Consider the following 24,899-nt stretch of genomic DNA (forward strand, 5'->3'; position numbering starts at 1 on the left):
ACCGCAATCGCGATAGGCTACAATCCGACCTTTATCAAACTCGGAAACGTGATGGTACGCATTTCTCCTCCTTACACTAGGCATCACAACAACGTTTCACCAGGCAACGCCAGTCACTTGCTGTTTGTGTATGAGAAATCGGTTGGAAACTTTCCTCATGTCAGCACGGTGTAGGTGTCGCCACCGGCGCCAACCTTGGGTGAATGCTCTGAAAAGCTAATCATTTGCATATCACAGCATCTTCTTCCTGTCGGCTAAATTTCGCGTCTGTAGCACGTCACCTTCGTCGTGTAGCAATTTTAATGGCCAGTTGTGTATTATTGTGCTGTATGTTACAACTCCCGTACCCACTCCCTGTTCTCCTAGAACAGATACTTTCATTTACTTATTAAAGCACGTTTAAAACGACAATTAACCAATTTTAATGAATTTTGACACGATTCAGACGATCCCAATATCTTAGCTGCGCTATTCTTCTATAGAGGGGCGTGTCTCATTTGCTGCAACCTTGTTCAGTCGTTTCTCATTTTCAGTTTGCAGTCATGTTCCTGACCGCTGTGGGAGGAGGTGTCGCAGTCCTTTGGCCTATCACATCTCGTGGAGGACCATAATGAGTACATCCTTGTGTGCTGAATTTTTTTTCTCTCTTTTCCTGTTAAACGTCAAACTCCTGTCATGAAGGGTGCTTCGCTCTTCCTGCCATGTTTTCTCCTTCATGGACAACGATGGGCAGGCTACTGTCCGCTGGCGAAGTACCTCGAGGACTTTTTCAGATGTGTATCTGCTAAATTTTATTAAATTTTAGGAACTAATTCTTGTCCGTTACATTGACTGTGCCGGCCGTCTCAAAGTAAGTGTAAATGTGCACTTGTTCCACAACAGCGGAAGTATATTTCATCGCCTTGTTTTAGTACTGGCAGCTATTGCGGAGGTCAGGACACCTCGGAAGTGAAAACGAGAGCGTGAGCATGCAGCGAAACGCGAGAGCAAACCAGACAGTGTGCAGCGGCCAAAGTCCTCGCTGGTCATAGCATGAAGGTGACTGGTGGCCCGTGACAAAGGCTGCACGGGGACGCCGATTTTCCTGTGTCTCTCGGGCCGGGCAAGTTTCGAAAACATGCACTGTGGAGGGCCGGTAATGCATCAAGTACAGCCGCTGTTACTTTGTTCCTGCCTTGCTAGTCAAGGTCACACCATCAGTCTTGTGGTAACTTTAAAGTAAAACTTCCATTGCAAAGCTGCTTACTAATGCATCAACAAACGTCTGTTACTCGTACAAGCCAAACTTCTGGAGCACTAAGGAAATTATAGAACTGCGACGTAAGACGCACACGTAATAATTTTTGTACACAAGAACACCATTGTCAACGAAACGCACAAAATACATTCTTAACCCATAACTATACTGGCTAGTTACAATAATGTTATCAGTTTCGTGGGTAGATTTCGACCACAGAAACAAAAACCGTCTGAAACTTATTTAATTCAAAGTTTCTCTAAACTGTTATTAAAGAATCAATAAAAGAAAGGCTTCTGTTTAAGAAAAATCAGTCTTTATTAAAAAGAAAACGTGGTAAAGCTCTTACATTAACGTTGATCTCTTGAGCAAAGTGTCTGGAATTAACTACAAAAAATCCAAAGAAAATCTAATGTTCAGAAACATGTTCAGAGATTTAATAATCAATTAAGAAAACTATCATGGAAAAACAAACAATAACTTTCAATAAAAATGGCAATAGGTATATGACGGATCAGCTAAACACTTATTCTCATTCATTACAGCGAAGACATACCTTTTTGCTCATGGAGTGCATTTTGCACACCTTTCGTGTTTCTTACATTTAGGACGTGTTTTGGTAGTTTCTCAGTCTTTAAGACGTGAACATATGTGGTATATTAGTAGCGTTGATTTTTTTTTCTGGGTCCCACTTGGACTTGCACTGCAGATTCGTCGACCGTGCATCCATTTTCAATATTTTTGCGAAGAACTTCATGCATTGCAGTCTTAAAGCGCGTAGAAAATTTTGTGGAATTCATTTTCTTCTCTCTGATATGTGCTTTGTGGATGCTATGCGGAACTGCATCATCTTGCTATTCTTCTTTAAAACGGTTTTTTCCGTGATCAGATGTTTCTGTTTCGTTGTCACTAAACTCGGCTGCATCTTGAAAAGAATATGGTGTATCCAGTGAGTCAGAGTCTTTATTAGCTAAAAATACTTTCAAACGTCCCTCTCTTTTGTCTAAGACAGTCAAAAACAATTTGTAATGGCAAATAAGAAAAGTAACATTGACAACTTCGTGCGATATTTACGACCCCCACTGTTACGTACGTACCGGAAAAATGGTCGGTGGTTAGCACGCTCCTGCAAAATGCAAAAGTAGAACCGGTACTAAGATTACTTTCAAATGGAGTGGTAAAGTTGCACTAGGAACGGAATTTTAAACAAAAGAGTGACGCGTTGGGAATTAAATTACCCCACGAATGTAGTTAAGAGTTAAGCAACGAAATTAGGTGCGTCGTTAATAACATATAGGATGCTCTTTCAAACTGATGAAAACGGAGACAGGCCGTGGCATGGACTTCGCTAGTCAGTGAAAGTGTTGGAGACCTGTCTTGATCGACAACAGTTCAATCATTGCCACCTCATGGACATTGGACGGAATCGGGCCCAAGGCGCGATCTCTCTCGACAATATCTCGGATGTGCTCAATGCGTTTTAATACCACGTGAATTGGCAGGTCCCTCCACCGTCTTCATATCCGTACACCGTTCCCATTCTGACACAATTCAAAAGCGAGGTTACAATGCATAGAATTTTCCGAGCTGCTCTAGACGAACACAAGGACTCATCTGTTAAGACAGTAGCTTCCTATATCCCTCGACGGTAGAAGAAGATGGCAGATGCAGGAGCCCCTACTTCAGCTCATATAAAGACCCACTACACCAGAAAACCTTCGCTACTTCTCAGTTCAGTGCTCGGTTAGTAATAGAAACGTACAGCCTCATGTAGTGTTTGACATCGGCGAGTACCAATGTGCACCAAGAGGAATCTGCCGAAGGGACCATTTTTTTCATCTTATGCGCGTTCGGTATCGTTTAACGTCCCGTTAAAGACTAGGTGATTAGATACAGAGAGCAACCTCGGTTTCGACAGGAACCGGGAAACGAATCGGATACATTTCTTTTTTTCAGAGGAACCGTTGCAACACACTCATTAATCAGTTTAGGGAAACTTAGAGAAATCTCTCTGCTTGTTCGGATCGGGAATACGAGAAATCTCTCTTCTTGTTCAGATCGGGAATAGAACCCCGTTTGTCTGTAAAGTGAGTCCCTTAAACGATATACTATCTCGCTCTGTTACTTCAGTAAAATATTCAGAAAGACATGACACTACTGGTCAAGGGTATGTTACCTCGAAGACTCAAATTTATATTGCATGGCATTAATCTTCCAGATGCGCACGGCTCAGCATTTCGCAATAAAATAGAAATTGTCAAGGTTTAAACGGACTTCAGTACATTAGTTTATTGTGAGACATACCATGCAACTGACCGTATCATTTTTCCTATCTCATGTTGGAAATAATCTGTACAGCATTATACTTAAAATGAGAAGTTTGACGAAAATGTATCCTCATTTGTCCAATTGTGCTGGCTGTAGTGCTCCAGTCACCAGGGCGACAGCAGCTTCCAACAGCAGCAGTACCAGTTTCTACACAACCTTTTCTTCTTTTTCTTACGTTCTTCTGCGAAGACGTGAATTGTGTATATCTATGTACGAGGGTTGGAACTTTAATAGTGGAAACTATTTATTTACAGCTCGTACAAAAAGATACGTGTATCCAAGTTTTACTGATCTTCAAAGTAGTCACCAGCATTGTGTATAACCCGTTGCCAACGATGTGGAAGTCGTAGGATACTCTTAGTAGTGCCAGTTGTGTTGACAGTTCGAGCGGCGCGGTATATTGCCCGACGAATTTTTAGCAGTTCTGAAGCGAATGCCGTGAAGTGTTTCCTTCAGTTTACAAATCGAGTTGAACTCACGAGGGCTTAAGACAGGGGAGTGCAGTAGGTGGTATAGCACTTAGCAACCCCATCAGTCAAACAAATCAGCTTGCACTGTACGTGCTTGAGCATTGTCCTGCAAAATGATGGTCAGGTCCTGCAGAAAGTGTGATCACTTTTGTCTCTATGATGGTAGTAGGTTGTGTTCCAGAAATGAACAGGATAGAGACAGAAGTGATGATACTTTCTGTAGGACCTGGCCGTCATTTTGCAGGACAATGCTCAAGCACGTACAGTGCAAGCTGTTACTGATCTGTTTGACTGATGTGGCTGCTAAGTGCTATACCACCTACTGCACTCCCCTGACTTAAGCCCTCGTAAGTTCAACTCGATTTCTGAACTGAAGGAAACACTTCACGGCATTCGCTTCAGAACTGCTACTAATTCGTCGGGCAATATACCGCGCCGCTCGAACTGTCAACACAACTGGCACTGCTAAGAGTATCCTACGACTTCCACATCGCTGTCAGCGGGTTATACACAATGCTGGTGACTACTTTGAAGGTCAGTAAAACTTTGAAACACTTATCTATTTTGTACGAGCTGTAAATAAATAGTATCCATAATTACAGTACCAATCCTTGTATTTGTGATGCGTAGTTATGATTTTTTGTAAGTGCTGACTTTGCGAAAGTTTTCTCAAAGCAATTTCTGTGCAATTGATGTCTGTGAACTGGTACACCTACGAGCAGTTTGCACTTTTGATTTTTCTAACACAGTTTTCTGGTATCGCCTTCAGCGCCGTCTAAAACACTTTCTTATTTAGGCTATATTTTGTAACTTGTAGTAATGGTAGTGTAGATTTACTCCGCCTATATGGGAGATATAATACTTCCAGAAGAATTTGCAGAGCACTGAAAGACTTAAGCCTAACAAAGACCCCTGGAGAAGATGACAACCCCCTCAGAACTAATGATTACCTACGAAAGCCAACCATGACTGAACTTTTCCCCGGTGTTCAAGATATATTTGGCAGAGGAAATAACCTCAGACTTCAATGTGTACGTAATAATCCAAGTTCCAAAAAAAGCAGGTGCTGACAGATGTGAATATTAGCAAACTGTCAGTGTAATAAGTTGCAAAATACTTACACGAATTATTTACAGATGAGTGGAAGAACTGGTAGCAGCTGACCTCGGAGAAGATCAGTTCGGATTCCGGAGAAGTCCTGGGACACGCGAGACAATACTGGCCTACAGCTTATCTTAAAAGATGGGTTAAGGAAAGGCAAAGCTCTGTTATACCATTTGTAGATTTGGAGAAAGCTTTTGACAATGTTCACTGGAATCCACTCTTTAAATTTATGAAGGTAGCAGGGGTAAAATACAGGGAACGAAAGATTATTTGCAACTTGTTCAGAAACCAGACGCCAGTTATAAGAATCGCAGGACATGCAATGAGAGCAGTTCCCAACGTTGTCAATCTGTCCATTGGGCTATCTGTGAAGGAAAACAAGGAGAAGTTTGGGAAATTAAGTAAACATCAAGGAGAAGAAATAGAAACTTTGCGGTTTGCGGACAACACTAATTCTGTCAGAGACAGCAAAGTGAAGTTGAACGGAATTCACAGTGTCTTCAAACGAGGGTATAAGGTGAACATTAACAAAAGCAGAACAAGGTAATGAACTGTTGTCGAGTTGAATTAGTAATTAAGTTAGGGAATGAGATACTAAAAGTAGTAGCTGAGTTTTGCTGTTTGGACAGTCTAATATCTTATGACGGCCAAAGTATAGAGGACGTGAAATGTACAATGTTAATGGCAAGAAAAAACTTTTCTGAAGAAGAGTAATCTGTTAGGAAGTCTTTTATGAAGGAATTTGTTGGTGTGTAATCCCGTACAGAAGTGAAATGTGAACTATAAGCAGTTCAGACAAGAAGTGAACAGAATCTTTTGGAATGTGGTGCTACAGAAGAATGTAGAAGACTAGATGCCTAGATTGTGTAACAAACGAGACGGTATTGAATACAAACGGGGAGGAAAGAAATTTGTGATATAAATTGACTAAAAGGACTCTCTTTATAAGACACCATTTGAGATATCAGGGAATCAAATGTTCAAATGTGTGTGAATTCTTAAGGAACCAAACTGCTGAGGTCATCGGTCGCTAGACTTACACACTACTTAAACTAACTTATGCTAAGAACAAAACACACACGCACCCATGGCCGAGGGAGGACTCGAAACTCCGGCGGGAGGGGCCGCGCAGTCTCTAACATAGCGCCTCAAACCACGCGGCCACTCCGTGCGGCTGTATCAGGGAATCGTTAGTTTAGTATTGGAGGAAGTGTGGGTGATAAAAATTTCTCAGCAGATTCAAATGGATGTATGTTGCAGCAGTTATTACGAAATGAAGAGGCTTGCACAAGATAAAGTAGCATAGAGATCTGCATCATATCAGTCTTTCGACTGGTGATCGAAACACCCAGAATCGATAGCAGTCCTGTGCTTTCTAGCCGACTGAAAGATCTAATTAATAGAATAGATAGAATAAAATATCCTCTTCAGTTGCCAGTAATTGGTTATTTATTGCACGATGTGTTTCGAAGCCTAAAGCTTCATCTTCAGGGACTCAAGCAATTCTTCGACGATTTGGGATGCCGAATCTCAATCGCTGCTACCTAACAGAGAGTTACGGCGCTTTCTGCTATAGGTAGACTTGCACTACACAAAGGAAGCAGCAATTCCGGTAGTAGAGTACATATGGTGAGCTACACTCCTGGAAATGGAAAAAAGAACACATTGACACCGGTGTGTCAGACCCACCATACTTGCTCCGGACACTGCGAGAGGGCTGTACAAGCAATGATCACACGCACGGCACAGCGGACACACCAGGAACGGCGGTGTTGGCCGTCGAATGGCGCTAGCTGCGCAGCATTTGTGCGCCGCCGCCGTCAGTGTCAGCCAGTTTGCCGTGGCATACGGAGCTCCATCGCAGTCTTTAACACTGGTAGCATGCCGCGACAGCGTGGACGTGAACCGTATGTGCAGTTGACGGACTTTGAGCGAGGGCGTATAGTGGGCATGCGGGAGGCCGGGTGGACGTACCGCCGAATTGCTCAACACGTGGGGCGTGAGGTCTCCACAGTACATCGATGTTGTCGCCAGTGGTTGGCGGAAGGTGCACGTGCCCGTCGACCTGGGACCGGACCGCAGCGACGCACGGATGCACGCCAAGACCGTAGGATCCTACGCAGTGCCGTAGGGGACCGCACCGCCACTTCCCAGCAAATTAGGGACACTGTTGCTCCTGGGGTATCGGCGAGGACCATTCGCAACCGTCTCCATGAAGCTGGGCTACGGTCCCGCACACCGTTAGGCCGTCTTCCGCTCACGCCCCAACATCGTGCAGCCCGCCTCCAGTGGTGTCGCGACAGGCGTGAATGGAGGGACGAATGGAGACATGTCGTCTTCAGCGATGAGAGTCGCTTCTGCCTTGGTGCCAATGATGGTCGTATGCGTGTTTGGCGCCGTGCAGGTGAGCGCCACAATCAGGACTGCATACGACCGAGGCACACAGGGCCAACACCCGGCATCATGGTGTGGGGAGCGATCTCCTACACTGGCCGTACACCACTGGTGATCGTCGAGGGGACACTGCATAGTGCACGGTACATCCAAACCGTCATCGAACCCATCGTTCTACCATTCCTAGACCGGCAAGGGAACTTGCTGTTCCAGCAGGACAATGCACGTCCGCATGTATCCCGTGCCACCCAACGTGCTCTAGAAGGTGTAAGTCAACTACCCTGGCCAGCAAGATCTCCGGATCTGTCCTCCATTGAGCATGTTTGGGACTGGATGAAGCGTCGTCTCACGCGGTCTGCACGTCCAGCACGAACGCTGGTCCAACTGAGGCGCCAGGTGGAAATGGCATGGCAAGCCGTTCCACAGGACTACATCCAGCATCTCAACGATCGTCTCCATGGGAGAATAGCAACCTGCATTGCTGCGAAAGGTGGATATACACTGTACTAGTGCCGACATTGTGCATGCTCTGTTGCCTGTGTCTATATGCCTGTGGTTCTGTCAGTGTGATCATGTGATGTATCTGACCCCAGGAATGTGTCAATAAAGTTTCCCCTTCCTGGGACAATGAATTCACGGTGTTCTTATTTCAATTTCCAGGAGTGTATTTAATCGTTGACTCTGGCATAGTTAAAATCGCTATTGCACAAATAAAAATTGTTTGTCATGTAGCTAAACTAAATAAATTTGAACAAATGGATGCTGCAGTAAAAGTTAAGAAATAATCTTCAAAGCTGGGCACTACAAAAATAGTAATGAAAAAAATACAGAACCACTTAAAATCCTAAACAACACTAAGAAAGGTGACAAAGAAAATGTTTTGTAATAATTTACGATAATGACTGTATCTATAAAATGGAAATTTTCGCAGGTAATAACGTAGTTGAAGTCAAGACAAATTCTGTAGATAAATTTCAATCAGAAATAAGGAAAGTTTTTCAAAATAGTAGTTTTTTGTTTATGAATGAATAAGAGAAACGTAAACTAGAAATTATGACTTCATATATTCCAGTACTTTGGTTGCAATGTAACTGAACAAGTTAGGAGTACCTATTAGAGCGACTGGTAACAACATGCGATGTCTCAATTAAAAAGGTAACCAAGAATGTAAAAAACATGTAGTCAGGACGAACAGATGCAAAGGCCGCAATGTAACAAACTTCTGCAACACACTAACGTATAAAATACATGATGAAGACAGCAGGTCCAGACAATAAAATGTCTGCTACTATGTCATGCAATGGTTCACTTTCTGACAGAGTTGCACAAGCTTTTAGAAAAAACTAAGGTTAAAAGTGGATTTCAAACAAAATGTACATTTTTTTTAGGCTACGCCACAGAGTTGGCAATAACAGTAATGAGTTTTTGGGTCTCGGTGTCTGCAAGACCAACCGCAAGTACTGTGAAAGATTGAATACTGGTTGGTCGGCAGGAATTTTAAGGCTCGCTTCAGAGAACGCATTTGTAACGAAAACAAGAGTGCATGTGATACACATCTGGATAAGGAAAAATATGTGACAGGCGACATGCAGGATTAAATGGAAGTGTTTCATAGGCCATTAACATGCTAAAATGTTTTCTTTAAGTGGGTTCTGTTTTTAGTTTTTACACCACTTATCTCACTTTAACATACTCTTGTGTCTTATTTAATTGGTCATGCTGAAACGTTTTCTATTAATAGACTCTTTATCACTTTCTACAGCTTTTATTCGGACTCTGAATTTGGATTTTTATTTCTACATGTTGTTTTTCAGTTTATATTTTATTGTTAAACACGTACTTTTCACTGTGAAATCATTGTAATTAATGACTATGCATAGTCTATTTTAAGCTACTAAATTTATGACGCTGATCATTCAAGTACCTCAGAAGTGATGCCATATACTGTTTGTAGCTGTATTTAAATAAATATTAGACGCCCCCAGGCTGTCAGCACCACTTGTTAATTACCTACTTGCAACGATTTTTTGACGTTAATACGAGGGCTATTCAGAAAGTAGGGAAGGTTTCCGTCTGACGCCGCTAGGCGCGCGCCGATCACGTGTATTTTAGTATGTGCGTGCTCGGCAGCTCAGTCGGCATCCATTCGTGACAGCGGGAACGTCTCGGCGCGTCTGGTTTTTTCGATATTTGAATTTGAAATGTGCGCTGCAATCGAAAATCCTGCCAGTTGTGAGGTGCGGTCTGTGATACGGTTTTTGTTGGCAAAAAACCTAAAACCCATGGAAATGTATCGTGAACTGTGTGAAGTGTACAGAAACAACGTAACGAGTGAATGTTTCGTCCGGAAATGGTGTATTCGGTTTAAAAATGGCTGAATCAACGTTCATGATGAAGAGAAGAGTGGACGCCCGAGCATTGTGACTGACGATCTTGGCGCTAAAGTTGATGAAACGATTCGTGAAAACCGTCGCTTCACAATAATGGAGCTTTCGCTTTCTTTTCCACAAGTTTCACGGATTTTGTTGTTTGAAATTGTCACTCAAATGCCAGGCTACCACAAATTTGCTTAGAGGGCACCATAAAGAACAGCGAATGGGGGCAACGTTGACATTTCTGGAGGCCTACCACAAACATGGTGATTCATTACTAGATCGAATCATAACCGATGACGAGACTTAGGTGAAACACGTCAATTGCGAGACAAAATTACAGTCCATGGAGTGGGGGCACGCAAGGTCCCCCCAAAAACCATGAAAATATTTGCAAACCTTGTCAGCAAGTAAGTTGATGGCGACAGTGTTTTGGAATAGGCAGGGTGTGCTTCTTATTGATTTTCTCTAACGTGGAGCAACCATAAATTCTGCCCAGTACTGTCAAATTTTGCACAACCTTAGAAGAGTAGTTCAAAACAAACACCGAGACAGCTGACGTCCAAAATTTTGTTTTTGCACGACAGTGCTCGACCTCACAATAAAGAACTCGTTAATTCATTCAAATGGGAAATTTTCCCTCATCCGGCCTACAGCCCCGATCTTGCACCAAGCGAATTCCTCTTGCTATCCAAGATGAAGAACTGGCTTGCAATGCAGCGCATTGATGGCGACGCAGAACTCCAGGTGGGCGTGACTCACTGGCTCAAGTCTGAGGCGGCAGAATTTTACGACGAAGGTCTTTGGAAGCTTGTCCACCGCTATGATAAATTCCTGAATGTGTTTGGTGACTATGTGGAAAAGTAGTATGTCAGTCGCTCTCTCAGATGTATACAATAAAATGTATTTCTCGTACTTAGTGTTTTTTTAATGCCAAATCGTTCCCTACTTCCTGAATAGCCCTCGTACTTGTATCAGAACACTTTTAATGATGTGTATGACTGTCGGTCATTTTATTTATTACCAAATTTTCTGTGAATTTAGCCTTCAAATAATTTAGAAAAAGACTACGCGCTATGAAGGAGTTATGAGGTATGCAAATTGGTAACAAACTGAAATTCATGCAGATACCGACGAAAATGAAAATTTGTAAACCTTGGCGGATGATGGATGGATGTGTGACACTGTAGGAAAATTTCACTGTGCAGTTGGAAATCATGGTAAACAGTGTAAATTTTGATACCGGGGCATACTCAGATATCTGCATTTGAGAAAGGACATATAGCGTGGCTCAGAGATGCCGGTTGGACAAGTCGGAGAATCACTCGACATTTGAATAGGAGCGACGCTACTATTCGACGATGTTGGCAGGAATGGGTGAACAAAGGCCGAACACAACGCCACGAAGAAAGCGGTCGACATAGAGAGACGACAGAGCGTGATGATATTCTACGCCTTTTGTGTTACCCTTCATGGCAAGCCATCTTGGACTTGGATTTCAGCAACATAATTACCCATCCGCACACAATGAGTTTCCAGTGCTTGTCTTGGAGCTTGGCGCAATTGAGAATTTTTGGAGCATTATGACCAGGGTCTTCCTACCAACTCAGGATTTTGACTATGTAATGCACCAATATGACAGAATTTGGCACGATATCCCACAGGAGGGCATCCATCAACTCCTTCAATGAATGTCAAGCCGAATAATGGGTTACATAAGGGCCACACATAAGGGCCACGCGTTATTGACTGGCTGGATTTGTGACGCTATTTTTCTTGAATAAAGCAACCAGTTTTTCTGAAACTGAAATCATTTGTTCCTCTGTGCATCTACATCAGAAGTACTGATTGGCATCCCATTTGGATAATTCCTTCATGGTACGCCGTTTCCTTTTGTGATCCAGATGGACAATTATGAATAAAGAGTTCTGCCCCAGCTACGTAACAAGGAACTCCTACAGGATGCTCCAGACCCGACCTCCTCACAGCCTGTCACTATAATCAGTGGCGATGCAGTGTGCAGACACGCACAGAAGCGTTTATATTCCAGCTTAGTATTTACATAAACGAACAGACAAGCGAACATCGACAGAATCTGCGTAAATCACTGCACGCTGCACAGTACTGCTAGATGGGAAAATGAGTCTCATCCATACCATACGACAACTGTAGCGCCCTTTCGGGAGAGCTCTCTTCTCGCACTACAATTCCTGCTCGCTCTTCAACCTGCAGGCAAACTACATACGAATGTGTAAATGAGTGGGATGCTGTTCCTTTCAGTGATTCCCAGCCCCCGTTCTCTCCCCCTTTTCCCTTCGTGTCTTCCCTTTCAACTGGCTGCGGTTTTCTTGTTGACAGCAGGTAGGTCAGTCAGCCTGGTGCAACTTTTCCTGGATGAACTGGTATCTGCAGCCTGTGAGATCACAAGCCCATCCACAGGCACGCTAGAAACTTAAACGTATGCTGTTTTATGTTCTAGAATTACTTGTCGTTAGCGAGACTCTTGTTTTCTTGCTACCGAATTCTCCGAAATTTTGAAACTTTTATACGTAAAAATGCAGTGACTGACAAAATACAAAACTGAAACACTCAAAAGGGGAAGGAGGAGACGGAGTCAGACTGCACTGATTGAAAGAATGTGTCATGTTGTTCAGTGAGTGCAATATCGAGTCAAATTTACAACTTGGCATGATGAGTCCAGTTAGCAGTGTGACGGTGCCCCCCTGGACCAGGATGCATGGGCTGCTTCTTTTCGTATGCTGTTTTATGCACTATAAAACCGTCGCACTATCTCCTGAGGCAAGCTCACCCACAACTGTTGTAACTGGTCCTTAAAATCTTGGAAGCTGACACTGGAACGGAGCTGACGTCAAAGCTGGTCCCATATTTGTTGTATTGATGACGCAGGGATGTGCATCTTGCCGTCTACGAGAGTACCTCAAAATCAAGCACGCGCAATTAACAGAGGTACGTGTGTGTGTGTGTGTGTGTGTGTGTGTGGACGGGCGTTGTCCTGTTGAAAAATGGCACCTTGCTAGTGGTACGGAGATGGAGCTCTGACCGCAATTTTGATATCAATTGATTTGCAAATTATTTAAATTGGTCAATTATCACCCCAACCCTCCCTCTTACACCCACCTCCACACCCACTGTCGAAAGTAATCTACATGAGGTTGAAATCGAGACTTCTCCATTGTTAATATGTATACATCGTCTCTATATCTATGTGTGTAGAGCTGTCAGCGGCGGAAGGTTGCGGTTGTGGTTCAAATGCATAACTTGCTAATTGTTGGTCTATAAATTACATTGCCGGGGACGTGCACTCTGTTGGTACGGGGAGGGGAAACTCTCATTTTCCAGGATGTGAAGTGCAGGCGACACACTATCAACTAATAAATAACTTATTACTAGGTTAAAGAAAACACGCAATCTACAGTTTGTAGATGTCCTTACATGATTGTGGGGACGTACCAGAGTTAGAAGGTGTGAACAATATTAGCGTAGCTCATATTGTAAGAAATAAGAACATATAGTTATGGGAAAAGAAAATATCAGAGCAGCAGCAGAAATCAACTCTGCTTTCGTACGACAGAGCGGATCAGGTTGTGGAAAGCGGCCAAGACCACTTACTGTTAGTTACACAAGAACACACAACTTTATTGCCTTTAAAGTACAAACACATTCCTCTTTGAAACAACAAGGATCAATTCAGGCTGAGGGCCCAAGTAACTGCTCAATAACAAAGGGTTTAATAATTCATTTTAAAACACAAGGATTTAGACAAACGGCTGAAGGCCTTACTTAAGACAAAATAAAATATCTTCTAGGTTGAAGGCCCAAATAATGTTTCGAAATAATAAAAGGCAACCCTTAAAGACAAGCATTTACACATTACAACAGGAAGCCATCTTAAGAAAACTTGAAATATCTTCACGGCTGAAGGCCCAAACAATTATTCAAAATAGTTTAAGACAAACCTTAACATAAGCATCTACACAGTAAAATTGAAAGCCATTTTAAAAATTCAAGATAATTAAAGAGAAACCTAATAGACAGGAATTTACACTTTACAGCTGAAAGCCACAAATTTTAAAACAAACGCGGCTGAAGGCCTAAATTCAGAGCAAACAAGAACGTTAAATAAAACACGGTTGAAGGCCTAATCTTAAAATACTTCACATAAGGTTCGTGTGAAGGTCATTTACTGAACATAGAACAGACAAAATTAATATACGGCTGAAGGCCTGGCACAGTACTTGCGACAAAAGAAAATCACAATCACAAACAGCAGAACAGTGGTGCTCAGAAGTGTTCCAACGGTCGGCCTGGGGAGGAAACTAACAACAGTTTAGGTGAGAGTGGCAGCCAAGCGTAACACTAAATAATCGGGTGGCAGCACGACCTAGGAACGGCAGACGAATCAACCAACAACCTAATCAATTCCCTTCACCTCACGCAGCTGAGACTTCCTCGCTGCTCTGTCGCAACCGACCGACTGCCTACTACTCCAGTACGCAGATAGCATTCACCTGCTCAGCGGAAATCACAGAAGCTACTCACAGTTCCACGTAAACACTTGCACCAAGAGCTCCGACAATCCTAAAACCAATCACCGTGGAACAACAAGGAGAAATGACAAGTCACACACACACATAGAGTTTCCATAAGCGGTCGGCGACCAAATACACGTCGGCCGATGAGACGACCGACCGAACGACCAACCAACGGTCGTTTCCGATCCAGCCTCCTTCCGTCTGACAGTGCATGTGTGTCGCAAACGGTCGGCGAGTACTGGCTGTCCGGACCTCGCTGGCGCTGCGTCCCGACTCCCCTGATGTCCATTCGCAACTCGGACCACGACGACCCGGAGACACTGGCTCGGACCCAACCATACAGAGGTAACTCATGCCCGTTGGCGACGACACCTTTGCACGAGGAAGGAACCGACCCACGTCCGGCAAGATGACCAACTGGCGAGGCCCAGAAACGATCAAAAGATCAAATACATGTCGACCAATGAGACGACCAACCGAACGATCAACCAGCGTTTGTTCCCGCTCCAGTCTCCCTCCGTCGGACAGTTCATGTGTGTGTCGAGCAGTCGGGAAGTACTGGCTGTCCGCGACTCACTGGCGCTCCGTCGCCGACTGAACTCCAGGCACACGACGACCTGGAAATACTAGCAGTCGCTCCAGAGATGGCATGACAGTGCCCTTATCGATAAGCGCTGCTGCTGCAAGCAAACCAGCAACCTAATGACGTCAGTAAATCGAATTAAAAGAAAGAGGCGACACAACTACAAAAACAAGATGACGAGCAATAAACGGCATGACGTAAGCCGCGCACGGCTCACTTGTATTAGTGTTTTAAGTAGTTTCCTCTGATGTAAAACGACTCTTGTATCATTCGTACGGAAGAGGGCTTTGCGTCGGTATTTGGAACATACTAGTAGTGAATGGTAAAAATTGGTTTCTTCTCCTCTATCAGGATTACGCTGGAATTTAAAACTGTAAAATTCCACCTTCCTGCAGAGTTGGTTAGTGAGCAATACAGTGTCCCGTTCCATCAGGAGTCTTCTAACTATCCATGTGGATTCTGACGTAATACAGAACCAGATCAAGTGTCACAGATGGCCGGCCGAAGTGGCCGTGCGGTTAAAGGCGCTGCAGTCTGGAACCGCAGGACCGCTACGGTCGCAGGTTCGAATCCTGCCTCGGGCATGGATGTTTGTGATGTCCTTAGGTTAGTTAGGTTTAACTAGTTCTAAGTTCTAAGGGACTAATGACCTCAGCAGTTGAGTCCCATAGTGCTCAGAGCCATTTGAACCATTTTTTTTTTGTCACAGATACGACGTCAGGGAACTTTTTTTCTGCTCCGATATCAGTAGCTTAGTTTACGACACTGGTGGAGATACTCGTGGCTTTCTTTGTTAAAAGTTGTCCTGAAGATGTGCTAACTGGCAGACATAACGCAGCAGTTGTCACGTTAGACCACTCGTTGCTGTACAGAATGTTATGGTCGAAGAGTACCACCTGGAAGTTAGATATGACCGTTACTGTTTAGAACGTATATAAATTATCTATCAGAAAGCGTTAGTTGCTCTTTAAGACTGCATGCGAATTGTATCGTCAGTTGAACGTAAAAACTGTACCGATTTTGCTCATAAAACTAATAGAAAATGGACTAAGCCTATTTTCGTGGAAAGAGGACGTTTATTATCGCGACTGTGTTTTTCCTTTTTAATAGAAGCTCGATTATAAGCATTGTTACAGTGCAGTGTTTCCACATTCAGAATGGCGGGTACTTGTGGGGGCAGTGTTTGTGGTCGCCATCTACATCTACATCTACATCTACATAGATACTCTGCAATTCACATTCAGGTGCCTGGCAGAGGGTTCATCGAACCACCTTCACAATTCTCTATTATTCCAATCTCGTATAGCGCGCGGGAGGAATGAACACCTATATCTTTCCGTACGAGCTCTGATTTCCCTTATTTTATAGTGGTGATTGTTCCTTCCTATGTAGATCGGTGTGAACAAAATATTTTCGGATTCGGAGGAGAAAGTTGGTGATTGGAATTTCGTAAAAAGATTCCATCACAACGAAAAACGCCTTTCTTTTAATCATTTCCAGCCCAAATCCTGTATCATTTCTGTGACACTTTCTCTCATATTTCGCGATAATACAAAACGTGCTGCCTTTCTTTGAACTTTTTCCATGTACTCCGTCTGTCCTATCTGATAAGGATCCCACACTTCGCAGCAGTATTCTAAAAGAGGACGGACAAGCGTAATGCAGGCAGTCTCCTTAGTAGGTCTGCTACATTTTCTAAGTGTCCAGCCAATAAAACGCAGTCTTTGGTTTGTGTCCCGACCAGGGGGCGGCTTGTGTTGCGGGACGGTGCCGCTACATTGTAAACGAACAAACAAGGTGCCTTTGGGGTGCCACTCATTCATCTCGTATTGTTTAGTTGGCTTTATATCCTTTTTTGTGTTGGCGAAGGGCCGTCACCTCAAGATGAGCTGGGTCATCTTCCAGTGGAAGGGCGGTAGGCTGCAGAAAAACCGCAAGGCGCTTGGGAGAGATTAATGGTTTGAGAACGCCTGTATCCCAGGGAGGTAGGGAGGGAGGGAGGGATGAGGGGAGGCAGGAGTGCCTACAACTCCACTAGTTCTCGTCTGTACATCGAGGAGAATGCACATTCAGCTGCCACCCACCTGCGGTTTTTGGGACGACCATTTTTCCCAGTACATGTGTTGCATTATGACCCATTCATTACGAGAGTTGGTCTTTTCACGACAGCTTCGATGTGTAATTAGAGCACTGAAGCATTTTCCATCAGCTTCGTGTATTGGCTTCGAGTACCTGGGGTGATAGTCGTGCTAGTGTCTGTAGAGAACTCAGATGTCAAACAATGATAGATACAGTCCTCAGGTGTGAGTTTACAGGTAATACACTTATTAAACTCCTTTCTGTCCAACACCATTATCTCGTCAGTTGAATAATTTCCCACCAAAAAAATAAAGATAGTACCTCCCATTGCAGCCTTTTACCCACCAGCCTGTATGTGAAGAATAGAGTTTGAGTACGTCTGCCACTTATTTCGAATGGTGGTGTGAAATTTTCTCCCAGCAGGATAACACCAATTGTACGGCATCGTCAATTTTTGTGTGTAGAGCTATGCATATAGTTGTGTAATTGGGACTGATCTTTATAACTAATTACGTTATAAGGACCGATCTTTACTTCAGTTTCCCAACCAAAATAAATAATGTACACTTACCTACCCTTCCTCTCTTGCATCTGGACAGTTTCCATGTGTTGGCTGGTGCACTTCGGGTCTACATCCAGAAGGACCAGGGTTCGAGTCCCAGAAAGGGCAGTGCCATTTTTAATTTCCTGCCAGTTCCAAGGTGGGGTTGCGATGTGTCGTCACAGGCCTAGGACAAAGAAATTCCCACCAAAGTTCGAAATTCTCATCAATAGCATCGGTGGGGGGAGAAGGGGGGATGGGTTATGGTCCCATGTGCGGGATGAGGAAAATACATGACATCATCTTGGGGTGGGGTGCGGGTGGGTGCGTAAGTAATTGATCAATTAATTAATTTGAATATCAATTTGATATCAAAATTGCGCTTGGAGCCCCATCTCCCTACTAATCACTATACTATCACATGTGACATATCATGTAAGGATAGATGATATATTGCGACATACTGTGACGCCGCCAGCGTTCCCTCAGTCAATATCAGCTGTGACTTGGAGTCATGGCCGATGACTCTCCACGAAATAACGCCATGAGTAACACCGCAACTACACAGTAAAAATGGGATCTCTCCAGGTTACCGCCATTCTCACCAGCGATCATCACCCAGGATAGCGAAGAATCACGATTCATCGCTGAAAACAGTGCAATGCAGTGTTGTGCATGTTTGCGTTGTGGTGTTACTGACAGCCTACACATTATACAGGTTCCCACCAGACTCTAAGAAAGATAGGATTATTTCAACCAGAAAATTTATTTGTCGTTAAAAGTAACTATGCTTTCTTACGAGTCGTGGCTAGGCTTGGGCTGGTTAGTAACCAGCACCAACCCACGTCCTGTTCATGTGCCTGGGCAAACTCGACTTTCATGGTTGGCAATGGTGACGAGATGACGCTTTGTATAAGCGTCGCTGACAGGGTATACTCCGAGAACGAGCATCGATAGAAACAGCCCACCAATCCAAGGGTTAGAAATGATTATGTGAGGGCTGGGTGCAGACCGTGGAACACAGTGGAGCCTAGAGCCGCGCCTAACTTGGCAGCCAGCTCTCGACCTGACCAGACGTTCCTCTTCTATCCTCTCAGGCGCCATGTCTACGCAGTCTGTCGGAGAACTCCCTAGGCACGGATGTATCCCTTAATTTTTGTAAAATAAACATAATTAAATGTCGAGTTTTAACACAGGATTTCTCAGTTATTATTTCAACCATCCTGCAAACCGGATGCCCACATATCCTGACAACTTTCTGTTGGCTACCATGTACAGCATGGTGCTGTAATTCCCTAGTCTGGCTTCTGACAATCTTCGACCAATGGTGCGGGACGGCAGAAGCAGATCTGAAAAAAATGTTCAAATTTGTGTGAAATCTTATGGGACTTAACTGATAAGGTCATCAGTCCCTAAGCTTACACACTACCTAAGCTTAATTATCCTAAGGACAAACACACACACCCATGCCCGATGGAGGACTCGAACCTCCGCCGGGACCAGCCGCACAGTCTATGACTGCAGCGCCCTAGACCGCTCGGCTAGTCCCGCGAGGCAGCAGATCTGAAGCGGCAAGACTCACCGGAGGAGAAACACCCCTCTGAAGATGTCCAGCGAAGCACTGGACGAAACGTTAGGAGCTGAAGAGTTTCATGTACCACGACCTTACATCCCGCAAGGTTTACCAGAAGATATGTCATCCGGTCGTGAAAGCCTTCATACTAAGATCTGAAGCGGTTGCTTTGTGCTTAGTGCATATTCGCCCATTCTCCCTTGTGGTGATCGGACGTAGTGTGCCAGAGCCTTCACAATGGATATGTCTGCTCTCATGTTCCCATGCAGTCCATTATCGGGCCACTGAGTCATATGAATCCTCTCACAAATATACACACTGCATGATCCTACAAGGCAACAAAAATGAAGATCTACAATATGGCCCATTTCAAACTCAGTGACTTGCTAATAACGCCGTGTCTTACTAGTGCGCGACATCTCCACGACTTTCATAGTGGTCACTCAAAATCTGACACTGATGACGCCTATTATATATATTATCAGATCAGTAACAACTCCAAGAACGAAGAACACTGATCCTCCATGACGCTCATTGTACCTGTCACAGAACATTGCAACTCTAATCATTTACATACCTGTCGATGGCGTGTACGTGTACGCTGTAGCATTGTCATCTAACCACGCCTTCTTGGTGCCTCACATTTTTCGTCAGGTGGTGTATAAACGCTTCACGTAAATTTTTGAAGGGAGAGAATTCATGCCACTCTAGACGCCTTGCCATTCCCCGTCCCTTGGACCCGTGCCTGGAAGCAGACGGAGCTGCGAAGTGTTTGACCGCCATGCGGGGCTGCCAGACAGCGGCGTTGTGGCCACGCACGTCTTACGGGTGCCTGGAGCAAGCCGGCGCTGGCAGCGACGGGTCAGAAAAGGGAGCGAACTTTCTCCTGTCGGTGGCCTGGGGCGCGTGTGCTGTAACGGCGGGCACCGAGGGCCGGCTATTACCTACGATATCTCGACTGCCTCCGGGAACACTGAACTACGGGCAGTACATTCGCTGACACTCAATTACAGCTAAACTCTGCCAGTACGGCCGCAGGCCCACCGTCGCCGACCGACCGCTGGGTCAGCCATCTACTTGTACCGACATTTGGACGTTATAATCGGTTACTCCCCCCCTGAACCATGGACCTTGCCGTTGGTGGGGAGGCTTGCGTGCCTCAGCGATACAGATGGCCGTACCGTAGGTGCAACCACAACGGAGGGGTATCTGTTGAGAGGCCAGACAAACATGTGGTTCCTGAAGAGGGGCAGCGGCCTTTTCAGTAGTTGCAGGGGCAACAGTCTGGATGATTGACTGATCTGGCCTTGTAACATTAACCAAAACGGCCTTGCTGTGCTGGTACTGCGAACGGCTGAAAGCAAGGGGAAACTACAGCCGTAATTTATCCCGAGGACATGCAGCTTTACTGTATGATTAAATGATGATGGCGTCCTCTTGGGTAAAATATTCCGGAGGTAAAATAGTCCCCCATTCGGATCTCCGGGCGGGGACTACTCAAGAGGACGTCGTTATCAGGAGAAAGAAAACTGGCGTTCTACGGATCGGAGCGTGGAATGTCAGATCCCTTAATCGGGCAGGTAGGTTAGAAAATTTAAAAAGGGAAATGGATAGGTTAAAGTTAGATATAGTGGGAATTAGTGAAGTTCGGTGGCAGGAGGAACAAGACTTTTGGTCAGGTGATTACAGGGTTATAAATACAAAATCAAATAGGGGTAATGCAGGAGTAGGTTTAATAATGAATAAAAAAATAGGAGTGCGGGTTAGCTACTACAAACAGCATAGTGAACGCATTATTGTGGCCAAGATAGACACAAAGCCCATGCCTACTACAGTAGTACAAGTTTATATGCCAACTAGCTCTGCAGATGATGAAGAAATTGATTAAATGTATGACGAGATAAAAGAAATTATTCAGGTAGTGAAGGGAGATGAAAATTTAATAGTCATGGGTGACTGGAATTCGTCAGTAGGAAAAGGGAGAGAAGGAAACATAGTAGGTGAATATGGATTGGGGGGAAGAAATGAAAGAGGAAGCCGCCTTGTAGAATTTTGCACAGAGCATAACTTAATCATAGCTAACACTTGGTTCAAGAATCATAAAAGAAGGTTGTATACCTGGAAGAATCCTGGAGATAGTAAAAGATATCAGATAGATTATATAATGGTAAGACAGAGATTTAGCAACCAGGTTTTAAACTGCGAGACATTTCCAGGGGCAGATGTGGATTCTGACCACAATATATTGGTTATGACCTGCAGATTGAAACTGAAGAAACTGCAAAAAGGTGGGAATTTAAGGAGATGGGACCTGGATAAACTGAAAGAACCAGAGGTTGTAGAGAGTTTCAGGGAGAGCATAAGGGAACAATTGACAGGAATGGGGGAAAGAAACACAGTAGAAGAAGAATGGGTAGGTCTGAGGGATGAAGTAGTGAAGGCAGCAGAGGATCAAGTAGGTAAAAAGACGAGGGCTAATAGAAATCCTTGGGTAACAGGGGAAATATTGAATTTAATTGATGAAAGGAGAAAATATAAAAATGCAGTAAATGAAGCAGGCAAAAAGGAATACAAACGTCTCAAAAATGAGATCGACAGGAAGTGCAAAATGGCTAAGCAGGGATGGCTAGAGGACAAATGTAAAGATGTAGAGTCTTGTCTCACTAGAGGTAAGATAGATACTGCCTACAGGAAAATTAAAGAGACCTTTGGAGAGAAGAGAACCACTTGTATGAATATCAAGAGCTCAGATGGCAACCCAGTTCTAAGCAAAGAAGGGAAGGCAGAAAGGTTTATGGAGTATATAGAGGGTTTATACAAGGGCGATGTACTTGAGGACAATATTATGGAAATGGAAGAGGATGTAGATGAAGATGAAATGGGAGATAAGATACTGCGTGAAGAGTTTGACAGAGCACTGAAAGACCTGAGTCGAAACAAGGCCCCGGGAGTAGACAACATTCCATTAGAACTACTGATGGCCTTGGGAGAGCCAGTCATGACAAAACTCTACCATCTGGTGAGCAAGATGTATGAGACAGGTGAAATACCCACAGACTTCAAGAAGAATATAATAATTCCAATCCCAAAGAAAGCAGGTGTTGACAGATGTGAAAATTACCGAACAATCAGTTTAATAAGTCACAGCTGCAAAATACTAACGCGAATTCTTTACAGACGAATGGAAAAACTAGTAGAAGCGGACCTCGGGGAAGATCAGTTTGGATTCCGTAGAAATGTTGGAACACGTGAGGCAATACTAACCTTACGACTTATCTTAGAAGAAAGATTAAGAAAAGGCAAACCTACGTTTCTAGCATTTGTAGACTTAGAGAAAGCTTTTGACAACGTTAACTGGAATACTCTCTCTCAAATTCTGAAGGTGGCAGGGGTAGAATACAGGGAGCGAAAGGCTATTTACAATTTGTACAGAAACCAGATGGCAGTTATAAGAGTCGAGGGGCATGAAAGGGAAGCAGTGGTTGGGAAAGGAGTGAGACAGGGTTGTAGCCTCTCCCCGATGTTATTCAATCTGTATATTGAGCAAGCAGTAAAGGAAACAAAAGAAAAATTCGGAGTAGGTATTAAAATTCATGGAGAAGAAGTAAAAACTTTGAGGTTTGCCGATGACATTGTAATTCTGTCAGAGACAGCAAAGGACTTGGAAGAGCAGTTGAACGGAATGGACAGTGTCTTGAAAGGAGGATATAAGATGAACATCAACAAAAGCAAAACGAGGATAATGGAATGTAGTCAAATTAAATCGGGTGATGCTGAGGGGATTAGATTAGGTAATGAGACACTTAAAGCAGTAAAGGAGTTTTGCTATTTAGGGAGTAAAATAGCGGATGATGGTCGATGTAGAGAGGATATAAAATGTAGACTGGCAATGGCAAGGAAATCGTTTCTGAAGAAGAGAAATTTGCTAACATCGAGTATAGATTTAAATGTCAGGAAGTCATTTCTGAAAGTATTTCTATGGAGTGTAGCCATGTATGGAAGTGAAACATGGATGATAACCAGTCTGGACAAGAAGAGAATAGAAGCTTTCGAAATGTGGTGCTACAGAAGAATGCTGAAGATAAGGTGGGTAGATCACGTAACTAATGAGGAGGTATTGAATAGGATTGGGGAGAAGAGAAGTTTGTGGCACAACTTGACTAGAAGAAGGGATCGGTTGGTAGGACATGTTTTGAGGCATAAAGGGATCACAAATTTAGCATTGGAGGGCAGCGTGGAGGGTAAAAATCGTAGAGGGAGACCAAGAGATCAATACACTAAGCAGATTCAGAAGGATGTAGGTTGCAGTAGGTACTGGGAGATGAAGAAGCTTGCACAGGATAGAGTAGCATGGAGAGCTGCATCAAACCAGTCTCAGGACTGAAGATCACAACAACAACAATCGATTACTCCGTTCTCCCCTCCAACATCTCCTCCACCCACGGAAGATGTGCCATACCGTTGTGCCGTCCGAAGATCGGAGCATCCTCTCCAGTAGTTACAGTGCCAACAGTCTCAATGAAAGACAATCTGGTCTTGCAACATTAGCCTTCAATATAGGTACTCCTGTCGGAAGTTATAGCCGGGGTTTTTCATTAAGAATCATACTTTTTAAAATTTTAATTTCCATATTTTTTGTGTGATAATGTCCACAGCTCGTGGTCTCGCGATAGCGTTCTCGCTTCCCGAGCACGGGGTCCCGGGTTCGATTCCTGGCGGGGTCAGGGATTTTCACCTGTCTCCAGATGACTGGGTTTTGTTGTGTCGCCTTCATCATCATCATTCATCCCCATTACGGTCGGAGGAAGCCAAAGGAAAACCACCTCCTCTAGGACCTTGCCTAGTACAGCGGTGCGGCTCTCCCGCATCGTCCCCTACGCTCTGTTAAGGAGTATGGGACTCCTTCATCATCAATGTCCAGTAAAATTTGCAGTCCAATCATTCAGTTACTCACGCTTCCTGAACGTTTAGAAATCGTTAAAAATGTTTACCAAAGTGAGATCTCAGTTGTATTGCTCATCGTTTTGTTTACCAGAGAATTGGGTAGCCACCACCGTTTCACCGTTCAGGCTCTATGCCGTACTGTGGCCAATTTTGAGCGGGATTTCTCTCTACACGACCAGGAGCCACCAAGAAGGCAATTTAAAGAGCGAAGAGCGGACAATATCACAGCTCTAGTGGCCAGTATCGAGTAAGAGATGAATGTGCCAGTTTCAAGACGGTCTCAACTATTGCGACAATCAGAGACATCAACTTGGCGAATCTTGCGAAAGAATTTGGGCTTGCTTCTACACACAGTTTTATTGGCTCAAGAGTTGAAGCCAAGCGATCACAGATTGCGTCGTGAGTTCGCTGTTTGGGCCGTACAACAGTTGCAAGCTGATCCTGATTTCAGTTCAAAAATCATCATCTCAGATGGGGCACATTTTTGTCTTAGTAGTTTCGTCAGTACACATATTGTAGTTTCTGGAGCGAAAAGAACCCACAAGTGGTCCATGAGATGCCACTACATTCAGGAAATCTGACTGTGTGGCGCGGTTTAAAAAGTGGCGTCGTCATTCGACCTTTTTACTTTAGAAAACATGAGAAAAGAACCGTTACCGCCAATAGCAACCGCTACAGATCCATGTTACGTAAATTTCGGTGCCCATAACTTGAGACTATA

This window comes from Schistocerca americana, chromosome 8 (assembly GCF_021461395.2).
Source record: "Schistocerca americana isolate TAMUIC-IGC-003095 chromosome 8, iqSchAmer2.1, whole genome shotgun sequence".
NCBI lineage: Eukaryota > Metazoa > Arthropoda > Insecta > Orthoptera > Acrididae > Schistocerca > Schistocerca americana.